At 36.8% G+C, this 13,852-nt stretch overlaps 1 long non-coding RNA gene across 1 annotated transcript; it reads right to left on the bottom strand.

Moving 5' to 3' along the window:
• Positions 1–5,485: 5,485 nt before the first annotated feature.
• Positions 5,486–10,906, bottom strand: LOC140853459 (uncharacterized). The gene is made up of 2 exons (XR_012136531.1): positions 6,834–10,906; positions 5,486–5,825 (listed from the first exon to the last, which is right to left on the bottom strand). It is a non-coding gene; the product is annotated as an uncharacterized lncRNA (long non-coding RNA).
• Positions 10,907–13,852: the final 2,946 nt, after the last annotated feature.

The raw sequence follows: 13,852 nt of genomic DNA on the forward strand, positions 1-13,852 counted from the left end.
ACCAGCGCACAACCCCCACTGGCAGGGTCCACAAACACCAGCGCACAACCCCCACTGGCAGGGTCCACAAACACCAGCGCACAACCCCCACTGGCAGGGTCCACTGAGTACCAACGTATAATCCCCATTGACAGGGCTCACTGAAACATAGTTAGGCTGAGAGCATAAATCCGATTCTGTATCAAACACTTTGTATCATAATATATCATAATTTTTCACTAAACATGTGCATAAATCGATATACCATAACATTTCAAAAGCACTTTTCTTTCAAAACATAATTTCATAAATCATGCATAATTTCAGAGAATAATTATTTATTTTCAGAATAAACATGAAATATCTCGAGAAGATGATTCATTACTTACCTTTCACGAAGTACTGAATGAACAGATCGACTAACTTCTAAAAGATTCTTCCGTGCCTATTATCTAAAATTATATTTTTACATTAATTTTAATTCAAAATTCAATCTAAACAGACCCCAAATCAAAACTTTACTTAAAATCAGACTCTTCTCTAAACTCGATCAAAATCATCAGATGAAGCCTTCCACTACGCTAATCCTAGAGAAATAACTTTAGAGAGAGAGAAATCCATCAAGAGAGAGAAACAATCTAAAAAGAGAAAATTCTAGAGAGAGAAAGTAGAGAGAGAAAGTCCAATTTCAGAGAGAGAAAGTCAGGGTTCAGACTGAAAGAAGAGAGAGAAACTCTCTCTCTCATCATTTCATTTTTTTTTATTTTATTTTTTTATTTATTTATTATTTACTTATATATATATATATAAATATATATATATTTTTTTCTTTTCTTTTCTTTTCTTTTCTTTTCTTTTCTTTTTCTCTTTTTCTTCTTTTTCTTCTTTTTTTCTTTCCTTTTCTTTTTCTCTTTTTTTCTTCTTTCTCTTTTCTTTTTCTTCTTTTTCTTTTTCTTCTTTTTCTTGGTTCCTTCCAGGCCGAACAGGGGACGGCGGTCCTCCGGCCTTGACCGGCCGTTCAGGCCACAGCCGCCGCGGCGGAGGCCGGCGGCAAAGGGGGGCCACTCCCCCGGTCACGGAGGAGCATCGACCGCCGGCGTCAGAAAATCAAGGAAAAAGAGGCTCAAAAATAGGGTCTCTCTTCCGACCGAAAATCGGCGACACTCGTCGCCGACCGCCACAAGCAAAGATACGGGAAGATAGGGAAGGAAGAGAGGAAGGAAAGGAAGACTCACCCCGGCCTCCGGCGAGCAATCACGGTGAGAAACTGAACGGTGTCCGCGGCTTCGATTGAGAAAAACGGAGAGAAAGAGAGAGGGAGGAGGCCGATGTTCGGTCTCAAGGGAGAGGGGGTCTTCTTATAAAGGGTCCTAGGACTTCGAGAGGTCCTAGGACTCCCAAATTGCTTGGGTTTCGCCGGAGAAGAAGACTCCTATCGAGAGTCTTCTTCCCGATTTTCCTCTGTTTTTTTTTTTATTATTATTTTGGGCTTTTTGCTGGGATTCTTACATGGGCCTCGGGCTATCACATTCTTCACCCCTAAAAAGAAATTTCGTCCTCGAAATTTTTCATACCTGCAACCATTGTATTGGAAGCCTGTGGATTCTGTTGAGTAAGCGCATAAACTCTTCCCTGGGTTTTAGAAATCTGTCCACCACCCTTATGTTGTCCTTCATAAGTTCTTTGGCCAACTTGATTTTCTGTATTTAGTGGGCAGCTAGCAATTTTATGATCCATCTGACCACATTTGAAACAAGCACCTATATTCTAATAGCAATCCTTGTCTGCATGATTTTTGCCACATCTGGAGCACGGCTCACCATCAATTTGTTGAGTCTTATTATCTATTGCTCCCTTAGCTGATCTTTTGATGTTTTTATTATTCTGCCCTTGTGTATCATTTGATTTTGTTCTCTTTCTTTGCTTTCTTTCCCTTTCCATGCGTTCTTCATTGACTTCTCTTTCAATTATCAGTGCTTTGTTTACCACATCGGTATAAGTTGTCAATTCATATGGAACCACTTGTTTTCGAAGCTCAGTTCTCAGTCCCATCTCAAACTTGTGAACACGTTCTTGCTCACCATCCACTAATCTCGGAGCAAATTTTGCTAACTCTGTAAATTTTGCTTCATATTCAGTCACACTCATATCCTTTTACTTCAAATAAATAAACTCTTGCCCTTTCTGGATCCTTATACTCCGAGGAAAATACTGATCATAGAATGCAACCCGAAATCTTTCCCAGGTAAGTATTTCGCCATCTTGTTCATGCTTACGCTGTAGTCGCTGACACCAGTTGTATGCTTCTCCTTGTAGTAAATAAGCTGCATATCGAATCTTTTCTTCATCAAGACACTCTTAGACAGCAAAGGCCTTCTCCATCTCCATTATCCAGTTATCAGCCTCCAAAGGTTCAGTAGTCCCCTTGAAAGCTGGAGGAGCAAGCTTTTTAAATTCTGAAATATTATTCCTTTGTACTGGTTGCTCTCCATGTTGTGGTGGTGGATGCTGATGTTGTTGTGTATCTTGTTGTATCTGCTGTTGTTCAAACATTTGCTGCTGTATTTGTTGTTGCGCTTGTACCATCCTGATTAGGGTCTGCATTAACTGAGCCATATCTGGTTCTTGACGTGCTCTCGAAGTACTCCCATTAGGATCTACGACTCCCTCCTCCCGAGGGGTGCCACTGGTCAGATGGGGAGTGCTACCATCCCGTGGTTGTGATGTCTCTCTTGAAATTCCTTGAGTAGTTCTTGTCATTCTACGGGGAGGCATGATAACCTTGTAGTGGTAAAACCTTATTAGATTCATTTATCTATTTGTTAGGATAGATTTATTATGATGCTCTTACTTTAACGTCCCAATATTCCTAACGTTTACCCACCTACACTCATACTATGTCAAATTCTATATGTCATAATTTATCCACTTATGCTCTGATACCATATTAACTGTCACGCCCCCGACCCGAAATTGTGAACCGAGAGTCATGGAAACCGCCGCATACTTATGAAGAACTCTCTCCATAAGCATGTAAGGCATCTCATCACGATATCAATGCATCACAGCGGAATAAATTCAAATATTTATTATTCAACTCTAATTCAAATAATTAAAATAAATATCTTACATCCAATAAAATTTTACTAACAATAAAACAATAGGTCTAAGTTTAATGAAGTTGACAATGCAAAATCTCGCCTTTAAAAGCTCTGTCCCAATATTTCTTCCCACGCTCGAAATTAATTATCTGAATCTGAAAATAGAAAGAAAGGTAATGAACTAGGCAGCCCAGTAAGTAACAAATATCTCAACTAGATATTTTATAATTTTCAAGAACAATGCTGCAAATAAACATAAAAATATATTTCATGCTGATTTAATGCAAATCCAATATTTTCAAATATTCACATATAATATAATCATAAATCCGATTCGATTCAAAAATACTCGTAACTCAACAACCTCGACTATGACCAACGTTTAACCCCCATTGGCGGGGTCCACAGAATACCAGCGCACAACCCCCACTGGCAGGGTCCACAAATACCAGCGCACAACCCCCACTGGCAGGGTCCACAAACACCAGCGCACAACCCCCACTGGCAGGGTCCACTGAGTACCAACGTATAATCCCCATTGGCGGGGCCCACTGAAACATAGTTAGGCTGAGAGCATAAATCCGATTCTGTATCAAACACTTTGTATCATAATATATCATAATTTTTCACTGAACATGTGCATAAATCGATATACCATAACATTTCAAAAGCACTTTTCTTTCAAAACATAATTTCATAAATCATGCATAATTTCAGAGAATAATTATTTATTTTCAGAATAAACATGAAATATCTCGAGAAGATGATTCATTACTTACCTTTCACGAAGCACTGAATGAACAGATCGACTAACTTCTAGGAGATTTTTCCGTGCCTATTATCCAAAATTATATTTTACATTAATTTTAATTCAAAATTCAATCTAAACAGATCCCAAATCAAAACTTCACTTAAAATCAGACTCTTCTCTAAACTCGATCAAAATCATCAGATGAAGCCTTCCACTACGCTAATCCTAGAGGAATAACTTTAGAGAGAGAGAAATCCATCAAGAGAGAGAAACAACCTAGAGAGAAAAAATTCTAGAGAGAGAAAGTAGAGAGAGAAAGTCCAATTCCAGAGAGAGAAAGTCAGGGTTCAGACTGAAAGAAGAGAGAGAAACTCTCTCTCTCATCATTTCATTTTTTTTATTTTATTTTTTATTTATTTATTATTTACTTATATATATATAAATATATATATATATATATTTTTTTTTTTCTTCTTTTCTTTTCTTTTCTTTTCTTTTTCTCTTTTTCTTCTTTTTCTTCTTTTTTCTTTCCTTTTCTTTTTCTCTTTTTTTTCTTCTTTCTCTTTTCTTTTTCTTCTTTTTCTTTTTCTTCTTTTTCTTGGTTCCTTCCGGGCCGAACAGGGGACGGCGGTCCTCCGACCTTGACCGGCCGTTCGGGCCACGGCCGCCGCGGCGGAGGCCGACGGCAGAGGAGGGCCACTCCCCCGGTCACGAAGGAGCATGGCCGACGGTCGATTACGATCGCCAGCGTCGGAAAATCAAGGAAAAAGAGGCTCAAAAACAGGATCTCTTTCCCGACCAAAAATCGGCGACACTCGTCGCCGACCGCCTCAAGCAAAGGTACGAAAAGATAGGGAAGGAAGAGAGGAAGGAGAGGAAGACTCACCCCGACCTCCGGTGACCTCACCGGCGAGCAATCACGGCGAGAAACTGAACGATGTCCGCGGCTTCGATCGAGAAAAACATAGAGAAAGAGAGGAGGAGGCCGATGTTCGATCTCAAGGGAGAGGGGGTCTTCTTATAGAGGGTCCTAGGACTTCGAAAAGTCCTAGGACTCCCAAATTGCTTGGGTTTCGCCGGAGAAAAAGACCCCTATCAAGAGTCTTCTTCCCGATTTTTCTCTGTTTTTTTTTTTTTTTCCGTTTTGGGCTTTTTGCTGAGATTCTTACATGGACCTCGAGCTATCACAATTTTATCATGATAATATTTTTAATCATAATATTCCATACCGATTCGAACTGATCGATGTACCTCATACCGTACTGTATCGATGAAAAATCGATTCAATTCGGATCGATTTTTCGAAAAATGATCTGAACCAAATCGAATCAATCAGTTCGGTATGATATCGATCCGAATCATCCGATACCGAATAGTTTGATTTGATACGATGCAATATAATACCGGCTCGACACGATGTCACTTGATTTTTCTTTTTTTAACCATTGAATAATTTTTTTTTAAAATTTTTTATTATCAATAGAATAAGATATAGTATCATATCGACCGGCAATTGATACGAAGTTCAGTACCAAGTCCGCGAACCTCGTTTTTAATAAACTGCAAGTATCTCGAATATTTGCTGTTGCCTTTTGCCTATTCAGGATCTTGCTCTCTAGAAACTAAATCAGGTGGCAGTTGATACACATGCAACTTTAGCCAAATATGTATACATATATATTACCTATTTACAATGATTTTGCTTATGGCCAATACACATACAGATAATATCATACATTGTACCTGGGAGTTAGAAAAGCTTCCCACTAGACAATCCAATAAAATCTCTCCAAGATCTTTTGCCAATATTGCAATACACTACAGGAAGAAGACACGAACATTCAACAGACCAGGATTTTCACAAAAGGTGAAAAGAGCAATGACCACCACCCGATGATCTGCAAAGGCACTGAATTAACTCAGTCTGGATAGCAATCCTGTCGAACGACTGTCTGGTTTAGTGCATTTACATGCATTGAACAAGAAATCTTTCCCTGTAAGAATATTCAGAAAGAAGAATTCATAAAGATCAGAGTATATCAAGCAATAAGAAACATATCTGATATAAGGCAATAGCATGGACATAATCCCAGAACATCTACAGAAAAATTCACCTTATAATAATGGAATATTATCACAATCAGAATATAGATATTTCGGTAGGTTGAAAAGCTGGTATTCTAGAAGGGGTAAAAAGAAAGATGGGGCTTTGGTGGTGGTTTTGAAAATAATTATTCATTATTCACTTTCTCGGTTTACAGGAGCTGACTGTGGAAATAAATAGTCATGTCAAGATTTAAGATAATGATGACAGTTTAAATGGCACATCTTTAAACCATCAGACAAGAAAGGCCAACATTGTAGAAAGAACATCACTTGACTCTGACCTGTTGCACTTGTGCTCATATTGCTCTCTATTTATCCGGACCAATATACAGGCAGAGGATGCCAAGCACAATGTCACTGATGAAATCAACTGACCCAGAAATGTGATATATTCCAAAAGAAATTTGGTTTTCCCACAAAAAAAGAAAAAAAACCCAAACCTTTTGAAACTCAATACTAGAACATGTCTCATGCATGTAAATATCCATGCATTATAAAATGTTAGGTTTTATGCTTGCAGGAATTGAAGTATTTGGTGCGAAAAACTAATGTCATCATCTTTTCACAAGATGAAGTGTAACAGTACACAATTTCCTAAATGATGTGGATAAATTGGACATGAGAGAAGGGATGTCTCCATAAAAACAGAAAATTACATATAGCACTGCAGCAAAGTCTACAAATTGTAGCAGTAACTAATGATTGAGTATTTATGTTAGTTGGAAGAAACTCTACAAAGACTACAAAGACAGTTGTTAAATTTGGTAGAAACTTTGCAAATGAGAATTGAAAAGACATCTTCAGGAAAATGATTTATTAGATGCAATATGTAAGAAAATCTATTAGTTGCTAAAGATGAAAATATAATAACGTGGAAGGCTGGGGAAAACTCAGACCCAGCAACGCAATCTCAAAGGCCTCATTTGGTTCCCTTTTGCTCAAGCAACTATAAATTTTTCTGTGATTAAGCAATGTCATTGAATGTATAATGTTGAATGGATGTTTTTAGTGATGTGGCGCCTTCTTTGAGTTTGGTAAAGGAAGTTTCAGGATGACTCGATTTTGTAGATAACAAAAGACAACTTATCTCTATCCTTTCACTATTCTATGCACTATATGTAGGCTATATGACTTTGGCCCTAAGTAACCTAATAAAATAAAAAAACAAACTATGCTGCTAAGTAACTTAGACCCTATGTTACTTAAGGACCAAGTAACCTAATAAGAACAAACAACTAACTTGGAAACCAAGGACCTTGCATGTCAAGTAACTAAAGGGCCAAATAATCTAATATCATATATCTAAAACAAAGACATATTTTACGACTAAATCTAGAGAGTCAAATAACTCCAATGCTCCAATATCTTCTGTTGACGCTCCGAGTTATATGAGGGTTTAGATCATCATATTAGAAAATTAGTTGCAATGCCCAAGCCCTTGACTTCACTATATGCTTCTGCTGTGTGGCTCTCATCCCCAGGATCTTGATGATTTGTCTCCTCATGCTTGAAAGGGTGGATCTTCAATATTTGATAACGAAACCAATCTGAACTTTCTTGCAACCACTCCATCAATTGGTTCTTCTAGCATACTTTGTTCAATGACCATGAAGCTTTTGATCATCCAATTGATAACATCCACTGATACATCTGCAAAACCAGCGAAGAATGGATTTGCAAAGTGCTTTGATGCAATATATTGATTGATAGCCATCCACATTTTCACAATTCAGAAACTACTTCAAAGCTGCATCTTTAATCATAAGATTCTTGTCGGATGGATCCTCATCTCTAATACATTTTAACAATGATTCCTTGGATAGTCGGAGTTGTGACTGTGTCCGAAGAATTGGACTGGAAGCTTGTTGAAGATTGAAGGTTGGAGACTGTCAAATGCATTCTTGCACCATCCAGCACCATGGGCCATTACAAGTTCTTGCACCATAGTCGTTATTGATGTCAGATAGTTTCTGACAGATGTCATATCATAACGCATCTGCCCAAATACCTTCTTATCATATTTGATATTTTCACACAAGGCATCAATCTTGAAACTTAACTCTTCATTTAATACTATGATGATGAGGGGAAAGAGAAAGGATAAAAAGAAGATAAAAGAAAAAAAGGAAGAAAAAGAATAGGATCCTTTAGCTTTGACACCAAAATAGTATAGGACAACTTGGTTGGCAAGTTTATATGTAAATGCGGCTAACACATCTACAAATAATAGAGAGTAGAGAAAAGCCAACAAAAGAAGACAATAGAGAGGAGTGAGTGAGAGAGACAAGAGAGATGGATAAGACAGAGAGGGTGGGCAAGAGGGAAGAAACAAGGGATGTAAGAGCAAAGAAACCACCTTTTTTTCTCAACAAGACAAACTCATACACTGCAACTCATCACCATCCCTTCATTTATTCATGCACTATACATAGGCTACATGATTTTGGCCCCAAAAGAACAAATAAAATAAAAATAGAAACATGGCTGCCAAGAAACTTAGACCCTAAGGCCCTGTTTGGCATTGTTGTAGGCAAGAAAAGCAGAACCAAAATTAAACCCCATACCGACTTGAAAGAATAATATCCTACAAGTCAATCGCATATGTGATGCGATGAAGTATTTTTTCTATATTTTATCTTCCAAACTCATGTATTTGACATTATTTATTAATAAAATTAGGCACTTTGATTCATTATATGCGGCATCTTATGCTTATTTAAGATTATAATGAACCCCATAGGCTAGAACAATGGTTTTAGGGTCATGATGAGATCATGCCAGTGAGACTTAAATCCTTGATAGTCCTAATCTAAAATATTTTCAGTCATTGGTTCATTGAGTCGGAGATCAATGATACCGACTCAATGATACCGATAAAACTGATACATCCTATGTATGCTCGATGGAGAGGATAGTTGATTTCACAACCACTTGTGTGGTGACACTAATACAAGAACGTGAATGCTCATTAGAGAATGAGTTCACTAAATTGACCTACGAGAGAACATCTGATAGAGCCTTATTTGCACGTCAGCTAGTTGTTCTCTAGTGGGAGTTGTGCAAGTAATCCTTAGACCTAAGATCACCATGGTACCTTGTGTATATGAATCCATATTTTGGCTCATTCTCTAGCTTGATTCTCTAATCCTTGTGTGGGGTGTTCTAAATATGGTGCAGTATGCATAGAGGTTGTGAGTAGTCAATAAGGGATCAGTCACTCCAAATAAGGAGAGCAAACATCCTATGTAATTTCATAGGTTGATGATTCTGACAGTCTTTGACAAAGCAGAATGATAATTAGAAAGAGATTTCTAATGTATCATCAACTGAATCATCACCTTCTGATCGAGATACATATAGATAAGCATTTGGGTTTGATATGGTTCTATGTCCATAGCTCATCTGGAGTGTTGTGTGACTGAAAGATTGAATTGCATGATAACTTGCCACTGAAGGATAATTTTGATATTTCCACCAAATTTCATCTCTTCCGGATAGTCATGACACGTTGCTAGACGTCAATCTTGACTTGCAGACTCACAAGAATTAAAAGAGTTTAATTCAAAAATTAATTAAAAATTTTGATTAATTAGTGCAATTGGGTTGACCTAATCTAATTGGATTAGAGCTAGGCCAAAAGCCTGGATCCACTGCTGGCAAGATTTAGAACCCAATGGATCACACACTTTAGAATTTGATCTTGGTCTGATCTAATTAGGATTTAATATAAATCCTAGAGATTAATTTGATATGCTAATACATTGTGTTAACCCAAATTCTCAATTAAATTAGTTCAAAGTATTTGAGCTAGACCTAACCAGTTGACTTTGATCTAATTGGATTAGATCTAAATTAATTAGTTTCTTATCTTAACATGGAAGTGTTCCATGTGACCTAAAACTCCTCCATTCCACCCACCTGAAAGTTCATCCAAAAATTAATAAGGGACGCCTACTTATTTGCAATGAGGAGTCCTTCTCACTTAAGGCTCTTAACAACCTCTTCTTATTCCACCGATTTTCTTGAATTATCACACACGTTTTACTTATAGGGAATTATGGAGTGCAGAAGAGGAGTCCTTTTGTTTGAAGGCTCTTCTGCGCCACTTAATATTACACGAAAAATTGCTCTCCGCATGAAGGATGTAGAGCTCCAAGAGTTGGCGCCCCTTGGGACTTTCATGCATCCGTTCTTTTCCTATTTAAATGGCACACCTCTTATGAGATAAGAACTGAAAAATTCTCATGTTTAGGCATGTGATAGGAGAAGAAAAGACAGAAAAATTTTGAAAAAAGATAAGAAAAAATAAGAGTGGAAAAAATAGAGAGAAGAGAGAAGAGGCAAAAGGAAAGCAAGGGATTGCTTGTCCTAGGGTTTGGGTTTTCCAATTGTTGGAGCTCTAAACCAAAATTTGGGTAGTGAGATCTCTTGAGAAGAGATTCTTGGTGTGATCCTAATGGAAGATTCGAAGACTACAGGTGGTGGTGCTAACCGTTCTTTGAGAAGGAAGCCAACAGTATTCTTGTGAAGAAAGGCTACAGCACTACTTCAGTTGGGAAGGACCCTAATCATTTTTCGTATGGATCACCGTTGGAGGGCTTCTACTTTGGAGCCTTATGGGGATTCTTTTGTTACTCGACTACTGACTTCAGGAAGTATAACTTCTATCTCATTGCATGCTTGTTTTGATTTGATTGGTGTCTACAAGGTGATTCTAGAGTTTGAATTCCGATATGCTGGTTTTAATTGTTAAAACTGATTTTATGCATGTTAAAAATTTTTAAAATTCATATTTCGCTGTGTGATCAAAATTCAATAGTGATATCAAAGCCACTTTTATTAGAATCAATCAAAAAGATGCTATTGTTGTAGTATAAATTTAATCTGATTCATATGATGCCTAAATATTCTATCGATTTCTTGCATCATCTTAAAATCAAAAATTATTTTTGACCATGTTTGAAGTGTGACTTTAAATTTCAGTTGTTAAATTTTGAATTTATCATAATCTGAAATTTTATGATTCATGGTAGATTGATATTTGAATCGATTTTATTAGAGTGTATTGTTTCTTGCCTATTTGCTGACTTGGTCAAACCTAATTTGATTAGGGTTTAGATGTTGATTCAATTTGTTGACCCAAGTCAATTTTGACATGTGAATTGGACCACAGAGTTGAGTCCAAATCATAGTCAAATGATATTGGCTCAAGTGTTGAACCAAAATTATAAGTACACCCTGCATGATTCTAGCAATCATAATATTTTTTTGGCATAGTTAAATGATAATATTACAACTTGAATAGCATGTTATATAGCATGATATGATGCATGAAAATTATTTTCATTCTTATTATATGCATATTACATGTGATGTAAGTGTTGGATGTGTATGGGACTAGTCTAAGACCCTTAATTAAAAATTATATTAAGTTGTAGCGTCGGAATTCACTTGCTAACCGAATGTCGGATTCACTGATGAATTAGTGTCTAGGCAAGTGTCAAAGATAGTTATTTAATTAGGTCCGAATGCTAGCCTAGCCAACTCTGTTGGTGTCTAAGAAAAGCTTCGGGGAGCCTCCCACCTACTTACCTAGCCAATTTGATCTATTGAGTTTCAAATTTGGATTGATTAGTGATGTACATACTACAAAAGCCTTTCTTCATGCTTAGTCAATAGAGTATGTCAAGATCTGTAGTGAGTTTGTTGTACTATCTACAAGACTTGCTATGGAGATTGATATGATGTTGACTAAGTGTATATTAATGCTTATGGCATATTTGAATAGTGTTGTTTTGTTGTGCTATCCATAAGGGCAGCATTGTTTAAGTATGACCATATAAGAATGAAGGGTTAACTTAACTAGAATACTGTAGTTTGTTGTGCTATCCACAAGACCATGGGTAATCTAGAGGCAAGAAAAATGTTGAGAGTTGTATGAGATACAACTGTTAAAGAGTTACCTATTCTTGAACTCATGAATGCTTGTTATGCTATCCACAAGGTGTTTGTGAAGAATAGGAACCTCAACCCCACTTAGAAATATGATGATGTTTCTCGTTTTCATATTTGAGGGCTATGAAATTCGTTAAAATAGTGAAAGACATAATTAGACCAAAAGTCCTAATCTAGTAATGTATGTCATCATGAGTTGTCCACTTATACATTATCTTGTACTTGTAGATTTCATCTGCATAATGGCATCCTCATTTTCACTACGTGGCATACTAGATGCTAATAGGTTGATCAGACTAAATTATGTGGACTGATTGAGGAATCTGAGAATTGTTCTCACTCAGAAGAAAGTCTCCTATATTCTGGATACCCCTGCATCCGATACGATCGATGAAGATGCTATTGAGGAGGAAAAGACCACATACAAGATGTGGCAAGATGACAGTATGACTATCAAGTGCATCATGCTTGCTTCTATGAGCAATGAGCTTCAGAGACAACATGAAAGCATGGATGTTCCTTCCATACTGCTTAATTTGAAGGAGTTATATAGAGAACAAAGCCAGACTGCTAGATATGAGATATCTAAATAATTATTCCGTGCCAGGATGAATGAAGGCACATCTGTGCAGATTCATGTCCTGAAGATGATTGATTTGATCACTCGTCTGGGACAGTTGGGTTTTACCATGGATGGTGAGCTTAGTCAGAATTTGATCCCTGTAATCACTCTTTGATTTTTTTCACAGTTTGTCATAAACTATTATATAAACAAACTGAACACCAGCCTGCCTGAACTGCTGAATATGTTAAAGATAGCAGAAAGCCATTTCAAAGGAGAAAAGGCTCCAGTTCTTCTTGTAGATAAGATCTCCAAGAAGAAAGACAAGAAGAGTTCTAAGAAAAAGATGAATCCTAAGGCTAGCATCTCAAAGAAGAAGGCGAAGAAGGTCTCTGCCAAGGATACTTGTTATCAGTGCGGCAAAGAAGGGCACTGAAAGAGAAATTACAAAGACTACCTTGCAAGTTTGAAGCACAAGAAGCAAGTGTTGCTAAAGGTTTGTATGTGATACAAACAAACTTATCATTAAGTACTTCAACTTCAGATTCTTGAGTATTAGATACCACCCGTGTTTTACACCTTTGCAAATCGTTACAGGGTCTGCAGAACATAAGGAGTCTGAATGAAGGTGACTTTGTGCTGTTCAGCACTAGTGGAGAGTCTATCCAGACCGAAGTCATAGGAATCAAGCTGTTGAAATTGCCTTCGGACAAAATTTTGGAATTGAAGATCTATTACTATATGCCTAAACTTATTAAAAATATTATGTCTGTACCTCTGTTACTTGAACAATATTTCGAAATAAAAGAAAAGAGCAATGGTTGCTCTATTTATTTTTCTAATGAATTTTATGGCAATGTTTATATAGATAATGGTCTTTTATTCTTGTCACTTAATGACAATGTACTTCATGTTGATAAAATGAAGAAAAAAAAGAGAGAAGATGTGAATGTCACATACCTCTAGCACTGCCGACTTGATCATATCAATGAGACAAGATTAACAAGTTATACAAAAAAAAAATCTTTGATCCTTATGATTTTAAATCATATGGAACTTGTAAATCTTGTCTTATGGGTAAGATAACCAAGACTCCATTTACTGGATATAGAGATAAGGCGAGTGACATTTTGAATCTAGTACATACTGATATTTGTGGTCCAATATCGACTCAGGCCAAAGGTGAATACTCCTATTTCATCCAATTTACTCTTGATTTATCTATGTTTGGATGTGTTTTGATGAAATACAAATCCAAAGCCTTTGATAAGTTTAAGGAGTACCAAAGAATGATTGAGAAACAAACTGATAAAAGTATCAAAGCTCTTCGATCTGATCGAGAAGGTGAATACTTAACTAATGAGTTTCTTGATCATTTAAAAGAAAATAAAATTTCTC

Source organism: Elaeis guineensis, chromosome 13, assembly GCF_000442705.2.
Source record: "Elaeis guineensis isolate ETL-2024a chromosome 13, EG11, whole genome shotgun sequence".
Classification (NCBI taxonomy): domain Eukaryota; kingdom Viridiplantae; phylum Streptophyta; class Magnoliopsida; order Arecales; family Arecaceae; genus Elaeis; species Elaeis guineensis.